General features: G+C 42.4%; 1 long non-coding RNA gene across 1 annotated transcript in view; it reads left to right on the forward strand.

Moving 5' to 3' along the window:
* Positions 1-4,250: 4,250 nt before the first annotated feature.
* Positions 4,251-26,429, forward strand: part of LOC124605115 — a 56,494-nt gene continuing 34,315 nt past the window's right edge. The window contains exon 1 of the long non-coding RNA XR_006978600.1: positions 4,251-4,407. This is a non-coding gene — a long non-coding RNA (uncharacterized LOC124605115). The remainder of the gene's footprint in view (positions 4,408-26,429) is intronic.

Below are 26,429 nucleotides of genomic sequence, written 5' to 3' on the forward strand. Positions count from 1 at the left end.
GGGGGAGAGCAGCAGTGGTTGTGCGATGGTGAGGAGGGGTGGGGGGGGGGTGGGGGGTATTGCTCAGAGCTCTGGAAGGGAAACGCCGAGGTCTGGAGGGGAAGTGCCTTTATAAACTGCAGCCTACGCTCAAATTTTTTGCAAATATTAAGTGGGGCCCCTCCATGCCTACACTTGCATCGTGACCATTTGAAAAGATCTAATGTCACCTCTGGTTTCGTTAGTATCTAAAAAGCATTCCGCCGAAAACAGAGTGATTTATTTCCACCTGGCTTGTTAATCATTTGTTAATTTCAGAGAAACGTAATGAGTAGCGAATTTTAAGTAACACCTAACTTTTTTCTGGCTGACATGCTTCTTTTGCAAATACACTGCGGAGTTTAGACTTTCTCACCTTATTAACATGCTGTGAAGACACAATTGCGGGAGAATTTTGGAACAGTGGTTTATTAAGCTTATTAATTGAGGAACTGAGGAAAGGTGAAGTCAGCAGCTTAAGAAAAAGCGCATACGCGGTACAAAAAACCGTGTAATGTCTTCACATGTGATGTTCCAAAACCTATAGCATTTCTCGTTTCATCAGCTGTCGCTGGCCATTAATAATTACATTCTTTCACCGAAAAAGTCTGCAGTTATTGGAATAACACGGTAGATAATGAAGTTTTATGTATTAACGATATAGTACAACACTCCCCTCTTTGTGTGATATCATTCGCCAAAATCTCATTTAGATATCTGAAACCGTTTACGAAATATGAGGAATGTTGTGCATATTTCACTCTGGTTTTATTGCTAGCGCGGCGCTATCTGAAATGAGTGTGCTACATCAGATCAGTTTTCTCGGAATTGATGACAGTCTAAAGAAAAATTCAATTTGTTAGTTAAATTTCATACGCAACAACATACTACGTAATATGTACCAGACGCAAAATCACAGCGATTTCTGTTTTTCACTGCACACTTTTCTTAATCTGGCACCGTCTTACTTTCACGTGAATATCACAATAACTAGGACCATTAACGAAATGATTTGCACATCACCATGAACCTACTATACAAAAAAATTTGTAAAGCAAAAATGAAATTTTTTACCTAAGAGTTTCCTTAAAATTGCTTTAGAAAGTTTCAGGGTGCCCGCCTCGAAAGGTGGAAAACTCTTATCGGCCTCACCTTCCGAACAAACGAAGGAACTCACCCAGCGCTGTGGACGAAAACTGGTTCCTGCGCCTTAGCCTCCACACCCTGCGCGAGCTGTCGTAGACCAAATCCTTCGCCTTACTGGGCACAATCAGTTCTCGGTGGCAGCTGAGGTGTTGCATTAGAGTTCGACATTTTGGTGTTCACGCGTCTGCACTGGCCGCGGTACTGCGGGCCGGCCTTGCTGTAGTCATCGCACTGTCTGAGAATAGGAAATTAACTTGCTTAACGACCTTCGCATCCTTATGAGTTGTCGCATCAATAATAGTAAGTGTTCTTGCCATGCTTTGGTACTCGAAAGTGTGTTTGTAACGTTATTTCTAATTGAAGCGGCCTCTACTGCATACTGAAACGTATGATCTTATCATTTCAGGTTCAGTTCCTTGTTGAATATCACTTTCCTGATCATCTAATTTCCCAAAAACCGTTCATCTTTAGCTATTGTCCGATCCTGTTTAATTCATTGGTCTCATTCTGATATCTAGCGCCTCTCCCCCCCCCCCCCCCCCTCCTCCAAAAAGAAACGTTATGCTTCTGCTGTGATGGTGTTAGCTGACTGAAGAAACTTACAAATCTTAATGAAATGTTATCCAGTTTCTACTGCATGACATAAGCTTTGATGCATAATTGAACTGGAACTAATACAACTCTAGATGGCAGGCTTGTAAGGGAGTGATTATTAGAGCTATCATTCTTTTGTCATTCACAAAGACATCAGTGGTACGAGCACGGGGCTCACAACCCGAACCACACGCCACTGTTAAGCACTAATGAAGGACTCGGTCCCTTACTTCGATTGCACATAATTCATTACGGTCAATCCAACACATTTATTTCAAATATCAAATGAAGTTTCATTTGAATTTGTCTGATATTAAACGGAATAGAAAAACAATTTCAATATCAGCTGATTTAGTGTGTAAAGCGCGAGTTAAACCAATAACGAGACAAACTAAACAATTCACCGTAATCGAAAAGAAAGAGCAAAACAAAATTGAATCAATACACCCTACTGACAAATATCCAAAAAACCTTACAATACTACTCAAAAGAATACACTGAAGTGGGGAGCAGTCATTCACCCGACAGAAGACTTCAAAATGAGGTCAATAACACAGCTGAGTGCCCCAGAAAACAGCTAGACATTAAATACACTTCATTTCACGAATAACAAATACTCATTAACATTACGCCACCCCTGTTTGAACTGCAGTGTCCCAAAGAAACAGGCGCTTATTCTGAAAGAACAATTTTTTATATGTTTAAATTCGATCATTAAGGAATTCCAAAAGATATCCAATCGAACCCCCCCCCCCCCCCCCCGTTAAGTTGAGGCACAAATCTTTCCCCTTTCTAGGCGGGGGCTGAGCCAGAAACACAGAATGCCACAAAAACACAGTTTTGCTGTGAAATCTTACTGGACACCCGGAAGCAGTAACAGACAAGGGGTCGCCACCCACAAATAACACAGGCTAAGTGTCAGGCTGGGAGCACATCCTACGAGCACTTGTTCACACTATGCTCACCACAATCTTTAGAGCTTCCGGCCGAACATCCGCTTGCGGTGGCTGTCAGAAGGACGAAGCAACCAACAGGCCCACGCCGTGCTTCTCACACTGGCACCTAAATTTGTACAAACATCTAGGCCAACACCAACACCGGACTCCCCTCTCACTGCGAGGCTTGGCACAGTTTATATGAAATGCCTTCCAGGAAACCAGTAACCGCCGCAGGAGTTTCACGATTAGCAAACAGCCCCATCGTAACAGACATCACACATGTGCTCACGCCCGAGCCACAACTCCACCAGTCTCACCGGCCGCCCCAAACCGACTGCCTCTCGCCGTCCCGCGCGCCCAAGCCGAAAACGCAAATATGCTCACGCCCAGGGACGCGCCAAAGATAACAAGTCGATCGCTGCTGATCGACCAGCGATCTGGCTCAGCCAGAAGAATATATAAAAAGACGCACCACAAAGAAATTACTCGACTGGGACGGAAATCGGTAAATGTGCTGTACATGTACAGGCAAACAAATGATTACCATTTCAGAAATGCTGGATGATTTATTAAACAGAAAGACATTCACAAATTGGGCAACTCAGTAACCCTTCGATCCAGCTCTGGCTCTTACGCCAGCAATTATTCGGCTTGGCCATGACTGCTAGAGTTGGTGGATGTCCTCGTGAGGGATATCATGCCAAAATCTGTCAAACTGGGGCGCTAGATCGTCAAAGTCTCGAATTGATTGGTGGGCGTTGCCCATAATGCTCCAAACGTTCTCAAACGGGGAGGGTCCGGTGACCTTGCCGGCTAAATTAATGTTTGACAAGTATAAAGACAAGTAGTAGAGTCTCTCTGGATTGGTGAAAAGTAAGCGCAGTATGGTTGCCAGGAACGGCAGCACAATGGGACATCGACTGTCGTCGACATACCGCTCTGCTCTAAGGGTGTCGTGGATGACAATCAACGGGGTCCACCACTTACGATTGCCGGGGTGTATGACGGGTAACAGGTCATGTTGACATTCCATCGCTGTCGGAAGCGACCTCGCTGGTTATCAGGGCTCAGTTCAAAGAGGGGCTCATTACTATAGGCAATACTACTCTACTAAATTAGAATATAGGCCGAAGACGTGTATGGAGACGCCCAGAAACCGGTGGGACGCGAGCTTCACATATACATCAAATCTACTGACATCCGAACCCTTTGAATAATTTCTTCGTGTTGTGTCGTTCTTTTTTTTATATAAAATTAATTCTCGGGAAATATAAAAAAAAAATGGTTCAAATGGCTCTGAGCACTATGGGATTTAACATCTGAGCTAACTACTTAAACCTAACTAACCTAATGACATCACACACATCCATGCCCGAGGCAGGATTCGAACCTGCGACCGTAGCGGTCACGCTCTCGTGAAATATCGCTGTACTGCTTTACACTGTGCTATTATACTAGCAAGCTTCTGGATGTTGTCATTGCCGAAACTTGAGCATCGTGTCTTATGCAACAGGTGTTGCTAGAACTGTGCAAAGGTGGCTGCAACATGTCAGCGAGGGATGCAGAGGGCTCGCCGGCCCTACATATCGCTGTCGCCAAGGGCCATGTGGACTGTGCCAAAGTCCTTTTGGAGGAAGGGGCCAACGCTGAAGAGAAAGACGCCGCAGGACTCACGGCCATTGTGCTAGCGGCCAAACAATGTCAACCGAAAGTAAGTGCCAAACAAATTTCCGTTTATTCAGTGCTCTCTACAGACAATTATGACAATATTTCAATAAATAAATTCATGTAGGAATAATTTACGCGTGAACAACAGATGTCACTGTCCAATTGGCACTCTATTTCGGCAAACGACCACGTTGACGTCATCAGGAGCGTTGATTCAGTTTGTTAGTGCACCTGACGATGGCAGCATGCTCACTATCCGAAACAGTGTACCCGTTGGATACTGTCATCCGGCAGTTCACCCGTGAACTATTTCGACACCAAGTACGCCGTGGAAGAATCACAAATAAATTCATTCTTGGCGACAATATTTAAAGCTATAGCTGATTGTGATACGCGAAAAGTATTTTATCGGGGTATATCGCCACTCTGGAAGTTCTTCGTTCATATTGTGAGCTGTATGTCAAGAATTGATCTACTATCGATAGTAAATAGACAAAGCCCTTTTCTATGAAGCTATGCTCTTTTTTATGAATGTTAATGATCCACAGTCATGGTATGGTATCACTACCACGTACTACACAAGATGCCCCTTTATGTGAATATAAACATTGCAAAGTCCAACACAGCAGTCAGCATTCCGGACATTACGTCCTGACTTGTCTTTGTGTACCTTTCAGTTACTCTTGCACATAGCGGAAAATCTGTCAGCCGAATATGACTAAACTGTTTCTTTTATCATATACTGATCAACAACTGAAAAGACAATAGGAGGGCCTTGGCAGCGGGTGTCAACCATATATCTATCATGCGATCAAGAACAGATAAATGGCACAAGAAAAGCAGTGATAGTAGCAGTAACACTGAACTAAGATACTATAATTAACTAAAACCTGTCAAACAAATTATACAAATTGCCTGGTTTTCTCGGTACGACGTGAATCGAAGATTAGTAAAGCTTAGAATTACACGTCGTCCAGTAAAGTAATAAGCTGTTTAATGTTGAGGAAGAAAGACGCCATTGTGTGCACAAAGCATCGGATTTAAAAAATACACCTCGATCTCATAATCAGGTTCAAGATTACAAAGAACGAAGGGTGCGTGAACCGTTGAGGAGCTACGCGTGTGCATACCAAACCACATTTCATTTCACTGCAAGCTCTGCACGCAGGTTGGTTGGAAAATAATTGTGCTAATATTAGCATCATACGGATGGAATGATATAAAAGTTACCTAAGGAAAACGAATGCAACTTAAATGAATAGGTCTTACCATAATCACCAGGACTGCAGTCGTCGTCTCCGAAGTGCTACGATCCCAGAATACATCCAGCTTCCAAATACATTAGCTCAAATGGCCCAGATGACCAGTCAAATCGCTGATTGGCTATGACACAGAGCATCTCACCAAACACGATAAACATTCTACAGCGACTCCACAAAAAGGGAAGGCAAAGAGTTGTCACGACTATTCGATGCTGATAACTGGACGTTCTTGTTGAACATAGCAAAGACTGGAATGAGATTTTCACTCTGCCGCGGAGTGTGCGCTGATATGAAACTTCCTGGCAGATTAAAACTGTGTGCCCGACCGAGACTCGAACTCGGGACCTTTGCCTTTCGCGGGCAAGTGCTCTACCAACGTTTTTTATTTAATCCCCTTTTTTGTTTTTTTTATTTTTTTTTTGTAGTTTTTCTTTTTTTGACCACTTTTTTCCCTTAAAAAGCCCCTAAATTGAACTAAAAAAACACACCAAAGTGCCACCGTCAGATGATTATAGGGTAATATAACCAGCAGTATAAAATGGTATAACAGGAGTAGGATTCGTTATGAATAGGAGAGAGTGTGTTTCTGTGAACAGTTCACTGACAGGGTCGTTCTTATTAGAATCGACAGCAAACTAACACCGACGACGATAGTTCAGGTATACATACCGATCTCGCAAGCTGAAGATGAAGAGATAGAGAAAGTGTATGAGGATATTAAAAGGGTAATACGGTATGTAAAGGGGAATGAAAATCTAATAGTCTTGGGGGACTCGAATGCAGTTGAAGGGGAAGGAATAGAGGAAAAGGTTACAGGAGAATATGAGCTTGGGACACGGAATGAGTGAGGAGAAAGATTAATTGAGTTCTGCAACAAGTTTTAGCTAATAATAGCGAATACGCTTTAAAGAATCACAAGTGGTGGAGGTATACTTGGAAAAGGCTGAGTGATACGGGAAGATTTCAGTTAGATTACATCATGATCAGGCAGAGATTCCGAAATCAGATACTGGATTGTGAGGCGTACCAAGGAGCAGATACAGACTGAGATCACAATATAGTAGTGATGAAGAGCAGGGTACAGTTTAAGACAGTAGGCAGGAAGAATCAATAATTAAGGAAGTGGGACACGGAAGTTCTAAGGAATGACGAGATGCGGTTGAAGATCTCTAAGGCTATAGTTACAGCAATAAGGAATAGCTCAGTAGGCAGTAGGTAACTGCGAATAAACCATGGGTATGAAAAGAAACACTTCAGCTGATTGATGAAAGGAGGAAGTTCAAAAATGTTGCGGGAAACTCAGGAATACAGTAATTCAAGCTGCTGAGAATGAAATAAATAGGAAGTGCAGGGAAGATAGGACGAAATGGCTGCAGGAAAAATGTGAAGACATCGAAAAAGACTGTCGGAAGGATAAACTCAGCATACAGGAAAGTCAAAACAACCTTCGGTGACATGAAAAGCAAGGGTGGTAAGATTAAGAGTGCTACAGGAATTCCACTGTTAAATGCAGAGCAGAGTGCGGATAGGTGGAAAGAATACATTGAAAGTCTCTATGAGGAGGAAGATTTGTCTGATGTGATAGAAGAATAAATAAGATTCTATTTAGAAGAAATAGGGGATGCAGTATAAGAATCAGAATTTAAAAGAGCTTTGGAGGACTTATGGTGAAATATGGCAGAAAGATTAGATAACATTCCATCAGAATTTCTAAAATCATTCGGGGAAGTGGCAACAAAACGACTATTCACGTTGGTGTGTAGAATGTATGAGTCTGGCGACATTACATCTGACTTTCGGAAATGCATCATCCACACAATTCCGAAGACGGCAAGAGCTGGGAGGTGCGAGAATTGTCGCACAATCAGGTTAACAGCTCATGCATCCAAGTTGCTTACAAGAATAATAAACAGAAGAATAGAAAAGAAAACTGAGAATGTGCTAGATGACGATCAGTTTGGTACGACAGAGGCCATTCTGACGTTGCGGTTAATAATGGAAGCAAGGCTAAAGAAAAATCTAACTGGAAAAATCATTTGACAGTGTAAAATGGTGCAACATGTTCGAAATTCTGGAAAAAGTAGAGGTAAGCTATAGCCAAGAGGGAATAATAAGAGTGGATGACAAAGAACGAAGTGCTCGTATTAAAAGGGGTGTAAGACAAGGATGTAGCCTTTCTCCTCAACTATTCAATCTGTACACTGAGGAAGCAGTGATGGAAATAAAAGGAAAGTTCAGGAGTGGAATTAAAGTTCAAGGTTAAAGGATATCAATGATACGATTCGCTGATGACATTGCTATCCTGAGTGAAAGTGAAGAAGAATTACATGATCTCCTGAACGGAATGAACAGTCTAATGAGTACACAGTATGGAATGAGAGTAAATCGATAGAAGACGAAGGTAATGAGAATTAGTATAAATGAGAACAGCGAGAAACTTGACATCATGATTGGTGGTCAAGAAGTAGATGAAGTTAAGGAACTCTACTACCTAGGCAGTATAATAAGCAATGACGGACGGAGCAAGGAGGACATCAAAAGCAGACTATCTATGGCAAAAAAGGCATTCCTGGCCAAGAGAAGTCTACTAATATCAACTGTCGGCCTTAATTTGAGGAAGAAATTTCTGAAAATATACGGCTTGGAGTACAGCATTGGATGGTGGTGAAACATGGACTGATCGAAAACCGGAACAGAAGAGAATCGAAGCATTTGAGACGTGGTGCTCCAAACGAATGTTCAAAATTAAGTAGACTGATAAGGTAACGAATCGGAGAGGAAAGGAATATGTGGAAGATACTGATAAGGAGAAGGGAGAGGATGACAGGACATCTGTTAAGACATGGGGGAATGATTTGTGTGGTACTAGAGGGAGCTGTAGAGGGCAAAACCCGTAGAGGTTGGAATACAGAGATTGTAATACACCCAGAAAATAACTGAGGACGTAGGTTGCAAGTGCTACTCTGAGATGAAGAGGTTAGCACACGAGAGGGATTCGTGGGGGCTCATCAAACCATTGTTATTCTCTGTTGAAACGACAGCACTTACTTTACATGTACTGCAGTCCTCTTTTGTAAATAACAAAAAAATTCTCTTGTAATATCCTTTCCCAAACCTGAAAAATTATTCTGATGTACAACATGGCCATCTAGCTCACAACAAATATTCTGTTCAAATTAAAAAGTACTGCAATCGAGAAAACCTTGTAAATACCGTATTTAATGGTCTGTGTGTTACATTATTGCTCTAGTACACACCAATAATCAGTAAGTGAAATTAAATTAAGAAGAAGTGTTATCAGTAAGCAGTTACAAGTTAAAAACAATTTTGAATACAGGATTTGGACAGAAATATGGAAATATCACCAGAAATGCACGTTTTAACAAAAATGTAGCTATTCCTGCAGGTTGCACTACTGCATTTGACCGTGAAGGGCACCTATGAAATGCTCTCAATACGTTAACATGTCAGTTACGATCAGAACAGTGTACTGTGTAGTTGTAAGTGCATTACGGCTGAGTTAATTGTTGATGGTCGTAGGGTGAGTGCATCGGTGACCAAAAGAGCCGAAGTACTTGGTGCTTCAAGAGGCAACATACAGAATATTTATACCACAGACAGGAAAAGCGGAGAAACATCATCTGTTAAGTCTGAACGCGGACGAAAGCATCTCCTGAGTGATCGTGACAGACGGCCATTGAAGGGGATTGTGATAAGAAATAAGAGGACGACAATTGCAACAGTCACTGCAGAACTGAATGTCAACTCGCTAACCGAGTAAGCGCAAAAAAAGGGGGGAAACGCGTAGCTGAAGTCATAAAACCAGGACAGTGGAGCAGTGGAAGTAAGTCATTTTGAGGAAAAGACTAGTGTTTAACGTCCCACCAACAACGAGGTCGTTAGAGGCGGAGCACAAGATCGGATTAGGGGAGGATAGGGAATCACCCCGGAATTTGCCTGAAGCGATTTTAGGGTAATCACGGAAAACCTAAATCAGGTTGGCCGGACGCGGGTTTGAACCGTCGTCATTCCAAATACGAGTCCAGTGTGCTAACCACTGCGCCACCTCGCTCGGTGTAATTCATTTGGTCGCGTGAGTCTTGTTTCACACCAACTTCTGGCAAAGTTTACGCCTCAGAAATGAAACTTGGTGGGGGTTCGGTGATGATTTGGGCAGCCATGTCGTGGTACTCCATGGGTCCCATTACGGCTGTGCGAGGTCTCATTGCTGGCGAGGATTATGTGATCATCAGGTGCATCCCATGATACAATGTACGTTCCCCGTTGGTGGTTTTGAGTTGCTTGACCAGAGAACCCCTGATCATACAGTTCGCATCGTCCAGAACTGCTTTTGTGAGGCGATAATGAATGTTCGCGTACCTCCTGGCCACCAGAGTCACCATATCTCAGTATTATTTAGCCTTTTTGGTGTACTTGGGGAATAGGATACTTGATCGCTACGCAACTGCGTCATCGTTACCTGAACCTACCACTATTTTCCAGGAAGACTGGTGTATGAGTTTCTTGTAGCTTAGTTATCCATTATGCGACGACCTGAAGCTTCTTTGAATGCGACCGGTATTCTTACACTGGGTTATGTGTTGTGGGTAATGTATTGTGATTCTGTGTTTTCACATTTTTGTCCACTTCCTGTAGAAGTTGTTGGCAACTATCACAAATTTCAATTTTCAAGATAGGGGAACATGGGGTGACATGAAAGGAACTGAGCTCATTTGCTAATATCACGTCTTACAGGGTAGAATAAATTCTCCCTTTTCAAGGTACAAGATGGTGCAGGAGCAACCAAGTATGGCTTAAATGTCCACACATTATGTAACAAGATTTAAAAATACGCAGAATTTCAATCACATTAAAACATCCTGAGTGAAGGACTCACAACTCCAAATTGATTTAGTATGTTATACAGCACTTAATATACAGCTACTGCAGAAACACAACCTCATATTACACGGGAACAAAAACGGCAGAAAATGCCGATGTCATTCTTTCATGTGATTCTAAAATAAGCACCAGATTGAAACAGCGACCACAAGACATCATGTGTTCCTAGCTACACTATCCTCCAAGTGTCTATAACATTATTCTCTAATAAACAAGTTGTCGACAAGAAATTCGGTGCGCTTATTTCTGAACGTTGACCATAAACATGAACTAGCAGATCCTTCCTGTTTTTTGGTTACTAAGACTCTTTTCACACGTCTGCACTTAACTCTTTTATGCTTTATGTTCCAAAAGGTTATTTACACGTAAAATCTTTCTGACGGTTCAGATTTATGGGTTTACTACCGTCATAAAATCATTTACGTCGAGAAAGAACAAATGCGGTCGAAATTACCTCTTCGCTTAGCTCCGCTTCGCGTGATTCAGTACCGCAGCCCTTCACCCTCAACCTTGAGTAACTGACTATGCGTAAATAATCGCTAAGACACGCACCCTCACAGTCAGAGAGTTTTGTCGACGTCTTAATATTCACCGGGATTTGAACTCAAGACCAACTGATACGACTGTGACAGTTCACCTCATCAAGGAAACTCTTGTTGAAAATAACAGGATGGTTAGTCATATATATCCTGAAAAAATTGTACAGGTATTACAAGATACGTTGTGCTGATAAATAACTGTTAGAAAAAGAGTTCAGTACGTTGCGGAGCTATTTATGAGTTAGCTAGAATTGAAATCAGCGAACCAGGCCCTTGCAGGCAAATTAAAGCGGTCCCACAGATACAAAAAAATGTTCAGATGTGTGTGAAATCTTATGGGACTGAACTGCTACGGTCATCACTACCTAAGCTTACGAACTACTTAACTTAAATTATCCTAAGGACAAACACACACACCCATGCCCGAGGGAGGACTCGAACCTCCGCTGGGACCAACCGAACAGTCCATGACTGCAGCGCCACTAGACCCATCGGCTAATACCGCGCGTCCGACAGATGCAATTAGTGACAGTTATCTCATAGCGTAGATAACAGCGCAGAGACTGCTCAGCCTTTGGCTCGTGTTCGATCCTCACTACCGTCCCATGTCGGATATTTGTGTCGCTCGCTTTTTCGGTTTTAGGAAACCAAACGAAGAACACGTTTGGTGACACCGTCTCTGACGGGCCACTTGGATCCGATTGCGCCATGGCCTGATTGGCTAAGTTCAATGCTAACTAACTCGGAAATGGTGCAACGTATCAACTTTTTTCTTAACATTTATTTTCCTGCACAACCTACCCTGCATCACCCTTATAACTTTTCAGACTGTTTCTGACCTTGTACGAATACATACAATAAATAGTAAGGCACTGTTGATTAGACACGAGTATAGTTTTGTTGTACAGTTATTTTTCAATAGCCGGCCGTTGTGGCCGTGCGGTTCTAGGCGCTACAGTCTCGTACCCCGTGGCCGCTACGGTCGCAGGTTCGAATCCTGCCTCGGGCATGGATGTGTGTGATGTCCTTAGCTTAGTTAGGTTTAAGTAGTTCTAAGTTCTGGGGACTGATGATCACAGATGTTAAGTCCCATGGTACTCAGAGCCATTTGAACCATTTGAACTTCTCAGTACTTAAGCACCTGGATAATACCGATGTTCGGACAACCATTGTGTATATTTTTGCGTTGGTAATGAAATAATAAGCAACCAGTTACATAAAAGAAATTTAATAACTTTACCTGTTAGCGGCATGTAGTGCCTCTCTTCAGAAGGATATACCTTTCGCATTCTTTGCGAGTGTCAACAATAAAGTGCGTACGTACAATAAAGTGCACAGAACACGGCAGACACTGTAAACTACAACTAGGCCTCTAAGAGTTCTTATTGTATTAATGGATTCGGTATCGTATTATTTATTGCTCCTGCATGTTTTTTAGGACCATGGAATTTTGCTGTATACACTTTATTGTTGACACTCGCAAATATTACGATAGGTATAACCACCTGAAAAAGGGCACTAAGTGCCCTAACCCGGTAAAGAAATTAAATTCATTTTATGCAACTGGTTTCTTATTATTTCATTATACACGACTGCTGTCGATGAGGATAGATAAGACATCAAATTTACGCTGGTATTTAATATTACTCAGGTGTTGTATATTTAACATTAGATTCTAATGACTGCTTAGTACGCTCATTTAGCCGGTGTTTGATTTAAATGACTGCATGTTATACTGATATAGCCAGTGCTTTGTTTCTAATATATACACTATGTGATCAAAAGTAACCGTACACCTGGTAGAAAATGACTAACAAGTTCGTGTCGCCTCCATCAGTAATGCTGGAATTCAGTATGGTGTTAGCCCACCCTTAGCCTTGATGACAGCCTATACTCTCGCAGGCATACGTTCAGTCAGGTGCTGGAAGGTTTCTTGGGGAATGGCAGCCTATTCTTCACGGAGTGCTGCACTGAGGAGAGGTATCGGTGTCAGTCAGTGAGTCCTGGCACGAAGTCAGTGTTCCAAAACATCCCAAAGGTGTTCTGTAGGATTAAGGTGTGGACACTGTGCAAGGCGGTCCTTTACAGGGATGCTATTGTCGTGTAACCACTCCGCCACAGTCCGTGCAATATGAACAGGTACTCGATGGTGTTGAAAGATATAATCGCCATTCCTGAATTACTCTTTTCTGCAGTGGGAAGCAAGGATGTGCTAAAAACATCAATGTAGGCCTGTGCTGAGATAGTGCCACGCAAAACAACAAGGGGTGAAAGCCCCCTCCATGAAAAACACGACCACTCCACAACACCACTGCCTCCGAATTTTACTGTTGGCACTTAAACACCTTGGCAGATGGCGTCCACCGGGCATTCGACATATCCACACTGTACCATCGGATCGTCACATTGTGCATGGTGATTCGTCACTCCACACAACGTTTTCCAAGCGAGGCTTCGTTTGGCATTTACCGGCGTGATGTATAGCTTCTGAGCAGCCGCTCGACCATGAAATAAAATTTTTCTTACCTCCCGCCTAACTGTCATAGTACCTGCAGTGGATCCTGATGCAGTCTGGGCTTCCAGTGTGATGGTCTTGATAGGTGTCTGCCTATCACACATTACGACCCTCTTCAACTGTCGGCAATCTCTGTTAGTCAACAGATGAGGTCGGCCTGTACGCTTCTGTGTTGTACGTGGTTCTAGGCGCTACAGTCTGGAACCGCGCGACCGTTACGGTCGCAGGTTCGAATCCAGCCTCGGGCATGGATGTGTGTGATGTCCTTAGGTTAGTTAGGTTTAGGAAGTTATAAGTTATAGGGGACTGATGACCACAGATGTTAAGTCCCATAGTGCCATTTGAACCATTTTTGTACTTAAGTTTCACTCAACTCGAGGCTAAACTGCTATTAAAATACTCACGAAATTAAGTACTGTCCGTGACTGATGGAGGAGGTTTACGAAGCTGAATGAAGAATGAATGAATATTTAATTTGGCTGTCCGTTTCTATTGTACGCCTAAGAACTGGCGATGTTAAATATCACTTGTGGGTCTTCTGGTGTGCCGAACGCGCTCCATCACGTGTAGCTGGGTTTCAGTGATTGACTGATAAGGAAAGAGACCAATAATAATCAAAGAGCACAAATTAGAGACATAATTCCGAATCGTGCAACCTGTGAGTGTGCCCCGAGAGATAGCTGAATTACTAATAGTCATGAGAATTCAGGAGAGCAGCCCATTCAGGGGCGGCTGAAATTGCTTTCATGGAAATATGGTATGATTCCATCTCCAACCCGTTGGCGTAACTGTTATCGCGTCCCGTCAGGATTACTACCGATTAACAGGCGGAAATAGATTACTGACCATGCTGTTTTGTGTTGCGCTATCAATGGCCACCACTGATGTGACCAGCACGCAAGTCTGTGCGTAATGGCGTGAACCCCCTCGCGGACGATGGTCACGAAGTTGCATCTACTAGGAGCTGGCTTTGACTGGGTCATCGAGAGCGTCCTTCATCACATTTGCGTGCCAAGACACAATCTACCACCGCCGACAGGAAGAGAAGCTCTGTGACCAACTTAACAGCAGCGTCTCTCGCGCATTCGTTCCGGCCATTGAAGGCAGTGTCGGCGTTCTCACAGTTGGGACACCTGGAATAGCGGGAACGAGGCGGGGCGGGCCTGTGTCCCTCCACCGCCAGCGGAGAAGAACTGAAATTCGAACTAACGTCTACTTTAGCCTTCCAGCAACTACATATTGTACCACTTCTTTATTACTTAAACTAGATGTCGTAAAATTATAATCCCTTCACGAGCCGGGAGTCATGTTGTTTGGCAAGCCTACAGAGTCCCCCAATTACCGGGTAAAACTTATTTGATATGATCTAATCGGCATTTAATGAACTTCACTTCTAAACCACCGGTAAATCCGTGACTTATATCAATGGACTCGTGATCTAAAGACGAAACTAACTCTGTTATCAAAATTATTGATTTAATTTTATTAGGGCCTTCTCCCTTTGTCAGAGGGCTGGACTGGTTGCTACTTTGCCACCACGGGTTCAGTGGCTAGACAGCACATTATATCAGTGCTACAACTAACTAACAGCAAATTCCTCCAATGAAACGACAGCAAACTACTCTGCGTCCCGAGATAATGTGAGAACGTCACTCCCAGTGTTTTAAATTGCCACAACCGACAAACAATTAATTGCCTGAATTTCACACAAATCGATATTGATCTACCTCGACACGAGATATCACCGAACCAAATCGCGACCTTAAATGCCGTGAAAACGCACAAAACTCCAAAATAACCACAAAAAGGGCCTGCCATTGCAACCTATAGTCACTGAAGCTTATAGTTAATATGTTGATAGGAGCTCCTCAGTTCACCGGTCGTTTTCCGAACTCACAAGCCGTTGTAAGTTTACTGTTCCACTATTAAACAGTAAGAATATGCGTTTTGCGCTACCGTGCTCATTGCTTTAAATAAAAGCCATGTAATTAAAATTGTTAAATATGGTTAAAATGATATTGATCTTTGTTAATGCTGGAATGAATAATTACTCTGTTTGGATGGCAAACACATTTAATTCTTTTATTGTAGGATGCTGCAGGCTAAACTTTTAAAGTGTGTCTTTACAGAATTCGACAATTTAAACGGCGACGTGGTATAGCTTTTCTTGTTTCTTCGTGTTGCATTAAATGGCGTTCTGCTATGTACACAACACCTGAGATTTTGTGAAAACACGAAAAGTTATGGAATTAAATATTTTTATAGCCCGCAGTATTTTCAGCAGTGGTATTAACTTCTCCTGTCCTTAAAAAAACTAATAATATTTAAACATTTGCCAGAGTTATGTACGAGGGTGACTCAAATGAAAACGTTAAATTTGTAATAAGAAATCGAAATTTTGCGCTCCAGTTTGTAAGTTGGTAAGCGTGCTACAAGCAGAGCGCAGAATGGCCTTTAGGTGGCAGCATAGTGCAGATGCACACATACCGTCGCAGTATCAGTATAAATATGGCCACCCTACTTGCGACTTGTACCAGGGAAGAAAAGCGCTCTATTATTCGGGTTTTGTGTAGTGAAGGTCTGAAACCTATTGAAATTCATCGACGAATGAAGGTTCAGTACGGTGATGCATGTTTGTCACAACAGGAAGTCTACGAATGGAGTAGGAAGTTCGCAAATGGTGTGACTTCAGTGGAAGATGCTCCTCGTCAGGCACAACGAGTTGTGACTCCACAGAACTTTGCAGCAGTTGAAGCCATAGAGGAGGAAAACCACCCAGTGGCACTGAATGACATTGTAGCATGTTTACAGATTAGTCATGTTTCAGTACACCACATTGTGCATGATGTGCTCCAGTTTCACAAAGTGTCTGCAAGATGAGTGCCACGGCAGCTGACTGCTGAAATGAGAGAACGACGTGTTGATGCTTGTGAAGAAATTCTTCGGTGCTTTGAACAAGAAGGTGATGGCTTCCTTGCAAGAATCGTTACTGAGGGCGAAACCTGGGCTCACTTCCACCAACCGGAAACGAAGAGAGCGAGCAAGGAATGGTGCCAATCCTCATCACCAAAGCCAAAGAAGTTTCGAACAGAACCGTCAACAGGAAAGGTAATGCTGACTCTCTTTTGGGACGAAAGAGGCGACATTTTGGAGCATTGCATGCCTAGAGGGACCACTGTCACCAGTGCATCATACACAGATCTCTTAACAATCATGTGCGGCCTGCAATCAAATCAAAGCGACGTGAATTGCTTTCAGCAGGTGCCCTTTTGCAACATGACAATGCAAGGCCCTACAGTGCCCGTCCAACAGTTGTAACAATCACAGACCGGCATTTTGAGTGTCTTCCTAATCAACCATACTCACCAGACCTTGCACCAAGTGATTTCCATATATTTGCACCACTCAAAGACGCAATGGGAGGAAAGAAGTTCCGTTCTGATGAAGAGGTACGCCACGCGGTGCATGAGTGGTTGTGTGGACTACCAAAAGAATTTTTTTCTAATGGAATTTATGCATTTTGTAAGCGCTGGAGGATTTGTATTGAGCGTGGGGGGAGATTATGTTGAAAAGTGATACAGCTTTGTACCACTTTTGCACAATAAATAATATTAAAAAAAATATTTAAGGTTTTCATTTGACTCACCCTCGTGCTTCAAATAATCCCGTAATATCTGGACAATTATCTCCTACATAGAATGACTGACCACAAAAGTTTATAGAAATATCTTTCTTTTACATTCTTTCGTTTTACTCTCGTCATGTAGCTTCTTCGAACAAAGTAGTTTATTTTCACGCTGCCAGAATAAAATACGTAACTTCATTTTTGCTGGGCTTCAAATTTGTCGGCGTTGGGGCCAACGTTATTAGATTTCCCAGTACGTCGTAACGGGTGAAACTTCTAGTTAGAGATACAGACGGCCTCTCATTAGTACAACATGTTTAGTACAAGTAATTTTCAGTACTTATCTCTGTGCTTTAAAATTACTGTTATAAATAATGATCAAAGGGAATGAGAAAGAAACATGAGTATCATCTCGCTGTCGCTGTAAATTGGCAGAGTATGATGCGCTAAACGGAGCAGAGAGTCCCACTTCACGGAATACGTGGACAAAATGACGTTCAAATTGAAATACAAACTAGTACTCAAGGTTCGTGACATCTGTTGTTTATTTATTTAATTTTATTTTCACAAAATTCTAAATCGCAGGTCAAAAATGGCTGGCTGTTTCATGAAACAATTAATGCACACGAAAAACCGATGCTCAATGAATTGGTAGGTTGTTAAGTTTCATAATAATTTTTATTCGCTGTTCAATAGAACAGGGATAATGAAAAAATGTTGGAAATTTCAGTTACAAAGTACATTTATATGACGGAAAACGTTCATAAACAAATGGAAAATTATTATTTTTTGTAGCTTATTTGAAAAAATAAAATTTTACAATTCCTTGTTTAAAACGTTACATGCCACTTACAAGTACTGAAGTAACAGAAATCATCCGTTCTATGGAGCTAGTATTAGAGTCATCCGATGAAGTTTAATCTATTGGCCGTGCATAAGAGCGTAACACTAATTACTTAGGCTTGGATCATAATTCTTTAGATTTCTTTGACGTTATCAACCACAAGGTAGAAATTTCGGATCCGGTGACACAAAAATTCAGTTTGGAACATCTGTCATGTTATTTTCATTGCAATACTTCGGTGGATATCTTTCTCGGTATTTACTTAAGCCTTTGTTTCGCGATTCGTGAATCCCTCGGAGAGATACCTGACTCGCAGTGGTGCCTAATCGACACTGAAGGAACATGAGTCACTTCTTCATGATTAGTTCGGAATCTACTATTGACATTTTCATGTTATCCACACAGTACTGTTTGAGAATATCACATTAATACCGATCTCGCTTGACAAAACATCTGTGTGAAATTTAAATGGTTTCTTTATCTTGTAGTAAACAGATTCATCAAGTTCTCGGCTTTCTCTTCATGCCCCAACTAAATTGCTTGTATGGACTATCCAAGGTTTCTTGGCTACTACAGTAAGTTGTATTCGCTCGGATACTCATCACAGACTTTTAAAAACTTATAAATGCAGTCGTTTTAAACTGACGTCGAGGCCAACGTACACTGCCTAACAAAACAAAAAAGGTGAAATACTCAGAAGAGGAGGAGGAAACTTCATGTGATGAGAGGGTATGTGATATTTCAGTGACTACAATGTAGAGTCAAATTTACGAAAAACTGGTAGCATGAGTCCACTTTTCAATAGGGCGTTGCACCCCTCTCCTTGGATATATGCGCTGATTCGGTTAGAAAGGTTGTGAAAATTGTTGTATTCTCTCCAGAAGCAAGCTAGACCGCAAGTCTTGTAAATAGCCTTGATATCGTGGTTATGGGCACGGGGATTGGATTGACGATCGAGATTATTAGAAACACATGTTCTATCTGGGATGGCTCTTGCCAGCCACAGGAGTACTTCAACATCACGCTGACATGTCACAGAGCCACGTTCCATGTGTGGTCTAGTATTGTCCTGTTGAAAACTGGTACACAATACTGTCACAAGACAGGTAACACATGAGGACGCAGAACTACGAGACGCACCGCTGAGCCATAAATGTTCCGTCAGTCACTACCAGCCATCACGTGAAGCCATACGCCATGGCTCCCGACACCATAATGCTAGGATAAGATTATTGTGGCGGAGATTGGAAGAGTGAGACGTCTGCGCAGGTAGTCCCAGTACTCGCCGACAACAGTCATTCGTAGTAGTGGAAAATCACGAACACACTACGACACCGTTCATGAGCTGTTCATGCTCTCCTGGCAGATGTGGCCGTTTGTCTTACGGTATTAACGGCAGCCTACGCAGGGGAAGGTACACAATGTAATCAAAAGTATCCGGACACCTGGCTGAAAATAAATCACAAGTTCGTGGCACACCCCATCGGTAATTCTGGAATCCAATATGGTGTTGGCCCACCGCTAGCCTTGATGACAACTTATGCTCTCGCAAGCATACGTTCAGTCAGGTGCTGGAAGGTCTCATGGGGAATGGCAGCCCATTCTTCACAGAGTGCTGCATTGAGGAAGGGTATCGATGTTGGTCGGTGAGGACTGGCATGAAATCGGCGTTCTAAAACATCCCAAAGGTGTTTTATAGGATTCAGGTCTGCACACTGTGCAAGGCAGCCTTTACAGGGATGCTATTGTCGTGTAACCACTCCGCCACAGTCCGTGCAGTATGACCAGGTACTCGATCGTGTTGAAAGATATAATCGCCATTCCTGAATTACTCTTTTCTACAGTGTCAAGCAGGGACGTACTTAAAACATAAATGTAGGCCTGTTGTGATAGTGCCACGCAAAACAACAAGGGGTGAAAGCCCCCTATATGAAAAACACGACCACACCATGACATCACCGCCTCCGAATTTTACTGTTACCACTACACACGCTGGAAGATGATGTTCACGGTTCATTCACCCTGTACACGCCGGCCACTGTGGCCGAGCGGTTCTAGGCTCCTCAGTCCACAAACGTACTGCTGCTAGGTCGCAGGTTCGAATCCTGCCTCTGGCATATATGTGTGTGCTAGGTTAGTTAGTTTTAAGTAGTTCTAAGTCTAGAGGACTGATGAGCAGATGTTCCATAGTACTTAAAACCACTTGAGCCATAGCCACACTGTGCCATCGGATCGCCACATTGTGTACCGTGATTCGTTACTCCACACAACGTTTTTCCAGAGTTCAATCGTCCAATATTTACGCTCCTTACACGAAGCGAGGCGTCGTTTGGCATTTACCGGCGTGATGTGTGGCTCATGAGCAGCAGCTGGAGCATGAAATCCAAGTTTTCTCATCTCCCGCCTTACTGTCATAGAATTTGAAGTGGATCCTGACGCAGTTTGAAATTCCTGTGTTCTTGTTTAGATGGACGTCTGCCTATTACACATTACGACCCTCTAAAACTGTCCGCGGTCTGCCAGTCAAAATACGAGGACGGCCTGTACGCTTTTGTGTTGTACGTGTCCCTTCACGTTTCCACTTCACTATCACATCCGAAACAGTGGACCTAGGTATGCTTAGGAGTGCGGAAATCTCGCGTACAGACGTATGACACAAGTGACTCCCAGTCACGTGAACAGTTCCGCGGCTCGCACCATTCTGCTCTCTCGTCATGTCTAATGACTCCTGAGGTCGCTGATATGGAGTACCTAGCAGTAGATGGCAGCAAAATGCACCTAATATGAAAAACGAGTGTTTTTGGGGGTGTCCGGACACTTTTCATCACATAGTGTAATTCCTTGTTCTGTTTGTTGTTAGTCTCCAACCATTGGTGTTGGATGACACAGAATGTTTGAGTAGGTGAATTATTGGTTCTGTTATGGAAAGCACAGATGTGAAGGGGCTACTGTGTGCTTGGTGCAGAGAGCGGCCATGTGTATATGCTGCACTCCAAGGTGTTATACATGTTACGTAAAGGGGTGCTTGAGTTCTTCAGCCAAAGTTTGACCCCCAATCTTTAAAGATGAATGTGAGGGAGACCTTGCTGTGCCGTAGCTGTTCAAAAACCGCTCCGATAGCGCTGTGGCCAGTGGCGAGGGACTTGTTGCGGGCACTGTTGATGGAAGTGCTTCCTGGCAGATTAAAACTGTGCGACGGACCAAGACTAAAACTTGTGTCTCGACTTCGAGTCTCACCGCCATAAAGTGGAACATGTCTTTGTATTGGTTAAGTTATGCCACTATTCATGATGCACACAAGAAAACACCAGCAACCCTTATGTTTGCCTTCAAGCTTTATTCATCTCTCTCCAATCTGTAGGCCTTAAATGATGTGTGACTAGAGAGAGCTGAAACTGCGCCACTCCCTAAACATGGAAATAGCAAGGAAAAACCTAAAAAATTAGTCACGAGAGGCTTGCTCAGCTTCATAACGTGGGGAGAGCGTCCATTTCCTTGAAAGCAAGGGATCAAATCTTTGTCAAGAATTTTCAGCTTCTTAATAAAGGCGCCCAGAAACTCATTCAGTCAACTGTTACCTCGGTTCAAGGGGTTTGCTGAAAATGTGACGTTCATCACTCTGGTTAACCTGCTGTTGGGGGACCCAAAGAACTGATGCATTTATAGAGTTAGTATTTCGCAGACAAATATTTATGGAAGTGGGATTTATTCTAATTTTAATAAGCTGGAACCAGAGCTGTAGTGTGTATTTATGTATGTGAGAATGTCTATCGTCTTTTATCTATTAATGCCCACCACAATTAGAAAATAACGCTGAACCTTGTTTCAAATTGTGTTTTCCATAGTGTGAATTATGTGAAGACGTTTCGTATATTTTATGTTCATGGTGTAAAAAAATTAAGTTTTCAGCATTTGTTTCCAGATTATTCAGTTAAAGAAATATACTTAATTATGTGACATGGGAAACTAAAAAAATGGAAAAGAACACGAATTTAAAATGTACAATAACAATTTAAAACATGTAATAAAAATAAGTGAAATAAATAATTAGAATGATAATGAATTTTTAGATATTATAATTAGGTACGTTGAAAATTCTCTGACAGCGTGTACAGCTAAAAATGGTTGTTTAAAAACTAGCTTTATTACATCAGGAGAGATGTGGCGTGAAAGCTCCATTAATTTATGTTGTAACAAAAAGTTTCGTTTTTCAAAATTAATTAATGGTGGTGGAGTATTTTGAAAAATTTCAAGTTTAAAAAAGCTGTTTATACAGTTTTCAAGAACGGTAATTACATTTCAACTTTAATAGGAACACATTTTTTTTATATATCATATTTTCGAGGGCATTTACTCTTAACCTAACATGTCAAGTTACCCTGTGGTGTGCGTTGTATCCCTTAAATGTGAAATTAAGCGAAAACGAAAAAATAAATATTGTGTTAGTTTTAAACCGCTACTAAGTTTCATCAGTATATTTTGTTTACACCGTGAAATGTTCCGTTGCTAATGATGTCATCTTGGAGGAAGGTTGTCTACGCTGTCTGCTAATTCCTGTTAACTCACTGCAAACGAGGGATTTGCATAGAGGGGACTGTTGTATCATGGGCTACACCAATTTCAAAACAGGAAAAAGGCTATCACGTTATCGGATACAATGGTGCTACATGGACCGAAAGTTCGGGTGATTCCTTGCAAACACTTTATTGTAATCAGCGTGTTCACATCCCTCACTGGAAGTAGCCAGCAAAAATATGTGCAAGTGGGACCAGCTCCCGGTCTCTAAAAAAGAGTGGTAGCCTGATCGAAGATCAAAACTGGGCATACCACTTCACCTGTTTCAACCCAATGACTACACACATCTCCCTCACTTTCATCACAGCATTCTGCTTAGGCCGTCCGCAAAAACGTTTCCCTTAGATATACTTAACCTCAAGCTTTTCAGTCCCAATCATTATAAAAAAATATAATTTTTAAATTATTCGCATGATTAACCTGTATTATCGCAGTAATCAAGAGGTACATTATTTCATGTGTTATATCTGAAACAAAATTCGCATTCTTCCCAGACAAAATCCCGCATCTTCAAACTTTCATGAACTCATAACGCTTAAAACAAATTACAGTTTTACATAAACAAGCGAAAATGGACCTAAATTTAATGTGTTTTTTATGACAACTGCATTCTGTCGAGGTGGCCTCATTTCAATAATACCCGTAAAGACAATAGTGCAAACATAAATGTACGATACAGTAACCTGGACACATTTACCTTCATTGCCATTCAACAAGGCCACTATAAAGAAACACCGCCCGTCAGATCTCCTACAATAAAGTATCACAATTTCCGTTCTGACTGTCGCTTTGAACACTATAAGTATCTTCTACAACGCAATGAATCATGCCAATGGCACTGGTACTATAAGAGGGTGGCTTTAGACAAACCACTGGTGCTCAAAGGGCGAAACTGAAAAGCGGGTGTCCTCACCACCCGCCTCGGCCGCGAGAGCGCCCAGCTGAGAGCTTGATTTACAGTCTCTAACTGAAACATCCTGTGATATATACCTATTTTAAATTTCTCCAAAGAAAATAAAAGGGTCAAAGCCTCCAGTTCATACAGTGATTACTTAACTACCAATGTTGAAATACTCCGAGAGGCGTGCTCCACTGACCTCTTCTCACCAGGAAATTTGTGTAACAAAACGGGGGCCACTCCCGATGTCGCTGAGTTCCCGTGAACAATGAATTCTCTTTCAAACTCTGACGCCACCATTACAGGCGCACATACCATTGCTGCCTTTAGACCTCCAAAAAACGCCTTCTGGGAGAGACCCCACTCAAATCCTTTTTCATTTTCGCTGTAACTCCTGAATGGGAGTAGTTAATTGTGCGGAATTGGGGACGAATTTATGGAATGAATTCACCATGTCTACAAAACGTGGGACCTCTCTTACATTTTAGATGGGGAGCAGGCGCTACGGTCGCAGGTTCGAATCCTGCCTCGGGCATGGATGTGTGTGATGTCCTTAGGTTAGTTAGGTTTAAGTAGTTCTAAGTTCTAGGGGACTGATGACCTCGGAGTCCCATAGTGCTCAGAGCCTTTTGAACCATTTGAAGGGCAGGTGTGAACTGCTTCTGTTCGAGTTAGTTTGATCAAGTCTGATACCTCCACAGGATAGCGTATGGCTGAGAAAGAAAATCTCTGGCTGCGTAAATGTCTGACCTTAATCTGACCTCTTGCCAACGCTTAGGTACTTCTCTGACATTTTCTCGTTGTTCTTGAAAATCCTGATTAAAAGGATAAAACATCCAAGTCAATGTACATGGCACTAAACTTCAAATGAGAGAAAAAATTATCCAAAATGTGCGACGTTACCACTGACCCATTTGAGACGCCGAACGAAAACCGATTTTAGTTGTATAGAATCCAGCCGGTCGCAAAGGCAGTGACTGGCTTAGATTCTTCCGCTAATGACAGCTGATATTGTTGTTCCTTGTTAAGGTCAAATCTTGTAAACAAATTAGTTTTCTGGAACCACGCAGAGCAAGAGTGCAAATCCGAGGCGGGAATGGATTTCCATACTATTTTGTTATGAAGGTGCGATATCAACCAGTGGCGGAACCCTGACTCATGGTTCCGGGACTAAGAAAATGGTAGACGAGTACAGCCACTTTCATGGTCTGATCACACTGTCTCTAAACATTTCATCCACTGTCATCTTTAATTGATCCATGCACAGAGAGGCAGCCGCCACGCATTAAATTTCCAACATAACTCCTCCGACTGCTAACGTTGTTCATGGCTAAAATGGCTCAATTCGAAGACGGACCCCGGACTAGTTTCACTACGGTTGACTATAATGTGCTCACCAACTTGTACAGCAAGTTACAAAATTCGAAACAATGTCTTTCAAAATGAAAGAAAATCTTGCAGCCACGCCCCACGCGGTAAACAAAATCCGCCCTCAGAACCATTGGTACCGATAATCCTTCCACCATCTTGACCTGAAAGGGCAATGTAAATTTGTTAATGAGTAACATTACGCTAAACTCTTCCAATAAAAGCATTTCACGTAAATTGGGCCCCTTGCACAATTCCTTCTCCCCTGATACGGATCCAGACTTACGTATGTCTTTATGTGTGTTATAAAATTCCTTACTAAGCAACGTCCTGTATCTGCCCGTATCCAGCAGTTCAAGTTCTCCGTTAATTTACGTGCATTCAAAAGGAACTCGAGTTGCAGGTGCCACGGATACCCTATTATAGCTTGAGACTAGTCGCGGTGCTGCCCAAATGCCCGAGGCTGTCACATACGTCATCCATCACTTCCTCCCTCTTATATGCCCCAACTACACACTGTTTACACTTCTTCCATTGCAGTCCTACGTTAGTTCCATCGAAACCGTTCCTGTTAGCCTCCCTAACAGCCTGAGCCTGCGTAGAGTTGTTCCAACTGTACAAAATTCCTTGTCGCATCCTGTCCTCAGGCCACATACCTTCTAAGAAGTTATTAACAACCTGTTCTTCAGAAGAGGGGAGAACATACATCGAGAAACCCTTTTTATTCTATTAACGTTATGATAGGTCACAAAGCTGCACACCAACATAATATAATTTACCTACTAGCTCATGGTGCTCTCTCCATTGCTTCCAATTGTAGCGTTTCTAAGTGGCCAGAAACCAATAATTAACAAAACTTAAAATCCTTGAATCCCAGCATCTCTCCCATATCCTGTAAATCTAAAAGGGACTTCAATTTATGTTAACATCCTTGCTACTTTGAACTGATAGAACCCCACTTTTTCATAGCAGTCTTACTAAGGGTTAAGCAGTTTGATAAATAACATACACTGCAGTTGTCCAAATACCATTTTGTCTCTATTTTGTACCTTACAACCATATTCCCTTTCACTATCGAAACGTACGCAAATGTTATCTAACAATGCCTTGGTTCGATCTTGTTAACATAACGTTTCACTGGCCTCTGTCATGGGGTAAAGGACTTCTGAAACTGTTCTACAGCCTTGAAACTGTGCAGATTCTTGCCACAGATCTCAGTCAACTTGAAAATGTGAGGGATCTCTCACTTCTAATACACCTAACACTGAACAGGTAAAGCAGAGTGCACTTTAGCGATGGCCTCAGTCACCTCTTTTAGCTGCATGTCCGGCGTTGCCACTGGACAGTCGAGCAGCTCGCGAAGACGCAGACACGCTGCAGCTGCACTTCCCACTGTATCCAGGCTTCTGATTTCTAGTGGACACTTTAACTCGGGCCTGTGCAAATCCACCACTCTGGTCATCTCTCATGAGGTCATACTAACACAGTACAGTAAACAGAGTAGTATTTGCCATAGTAATGAACCCACAACAAGACA

The sequence above is a fragment of the Schistocerca americana genome, chromosome 3 (genome assembly GCF_021461395.2).
Source record: "Schistocerca americana isolate TAMUIC-IGC-003095 chromosome 3, iqSchAmer2.1, whole genome shotgun sequence".
NCBI classification, from domain to species: domain Eukaryota; kingdom Metazoa; phylum Arthropoda; class Insecta; order Orthoptera; family Acrididae; genus Schistocerca; species Schistocerca americana.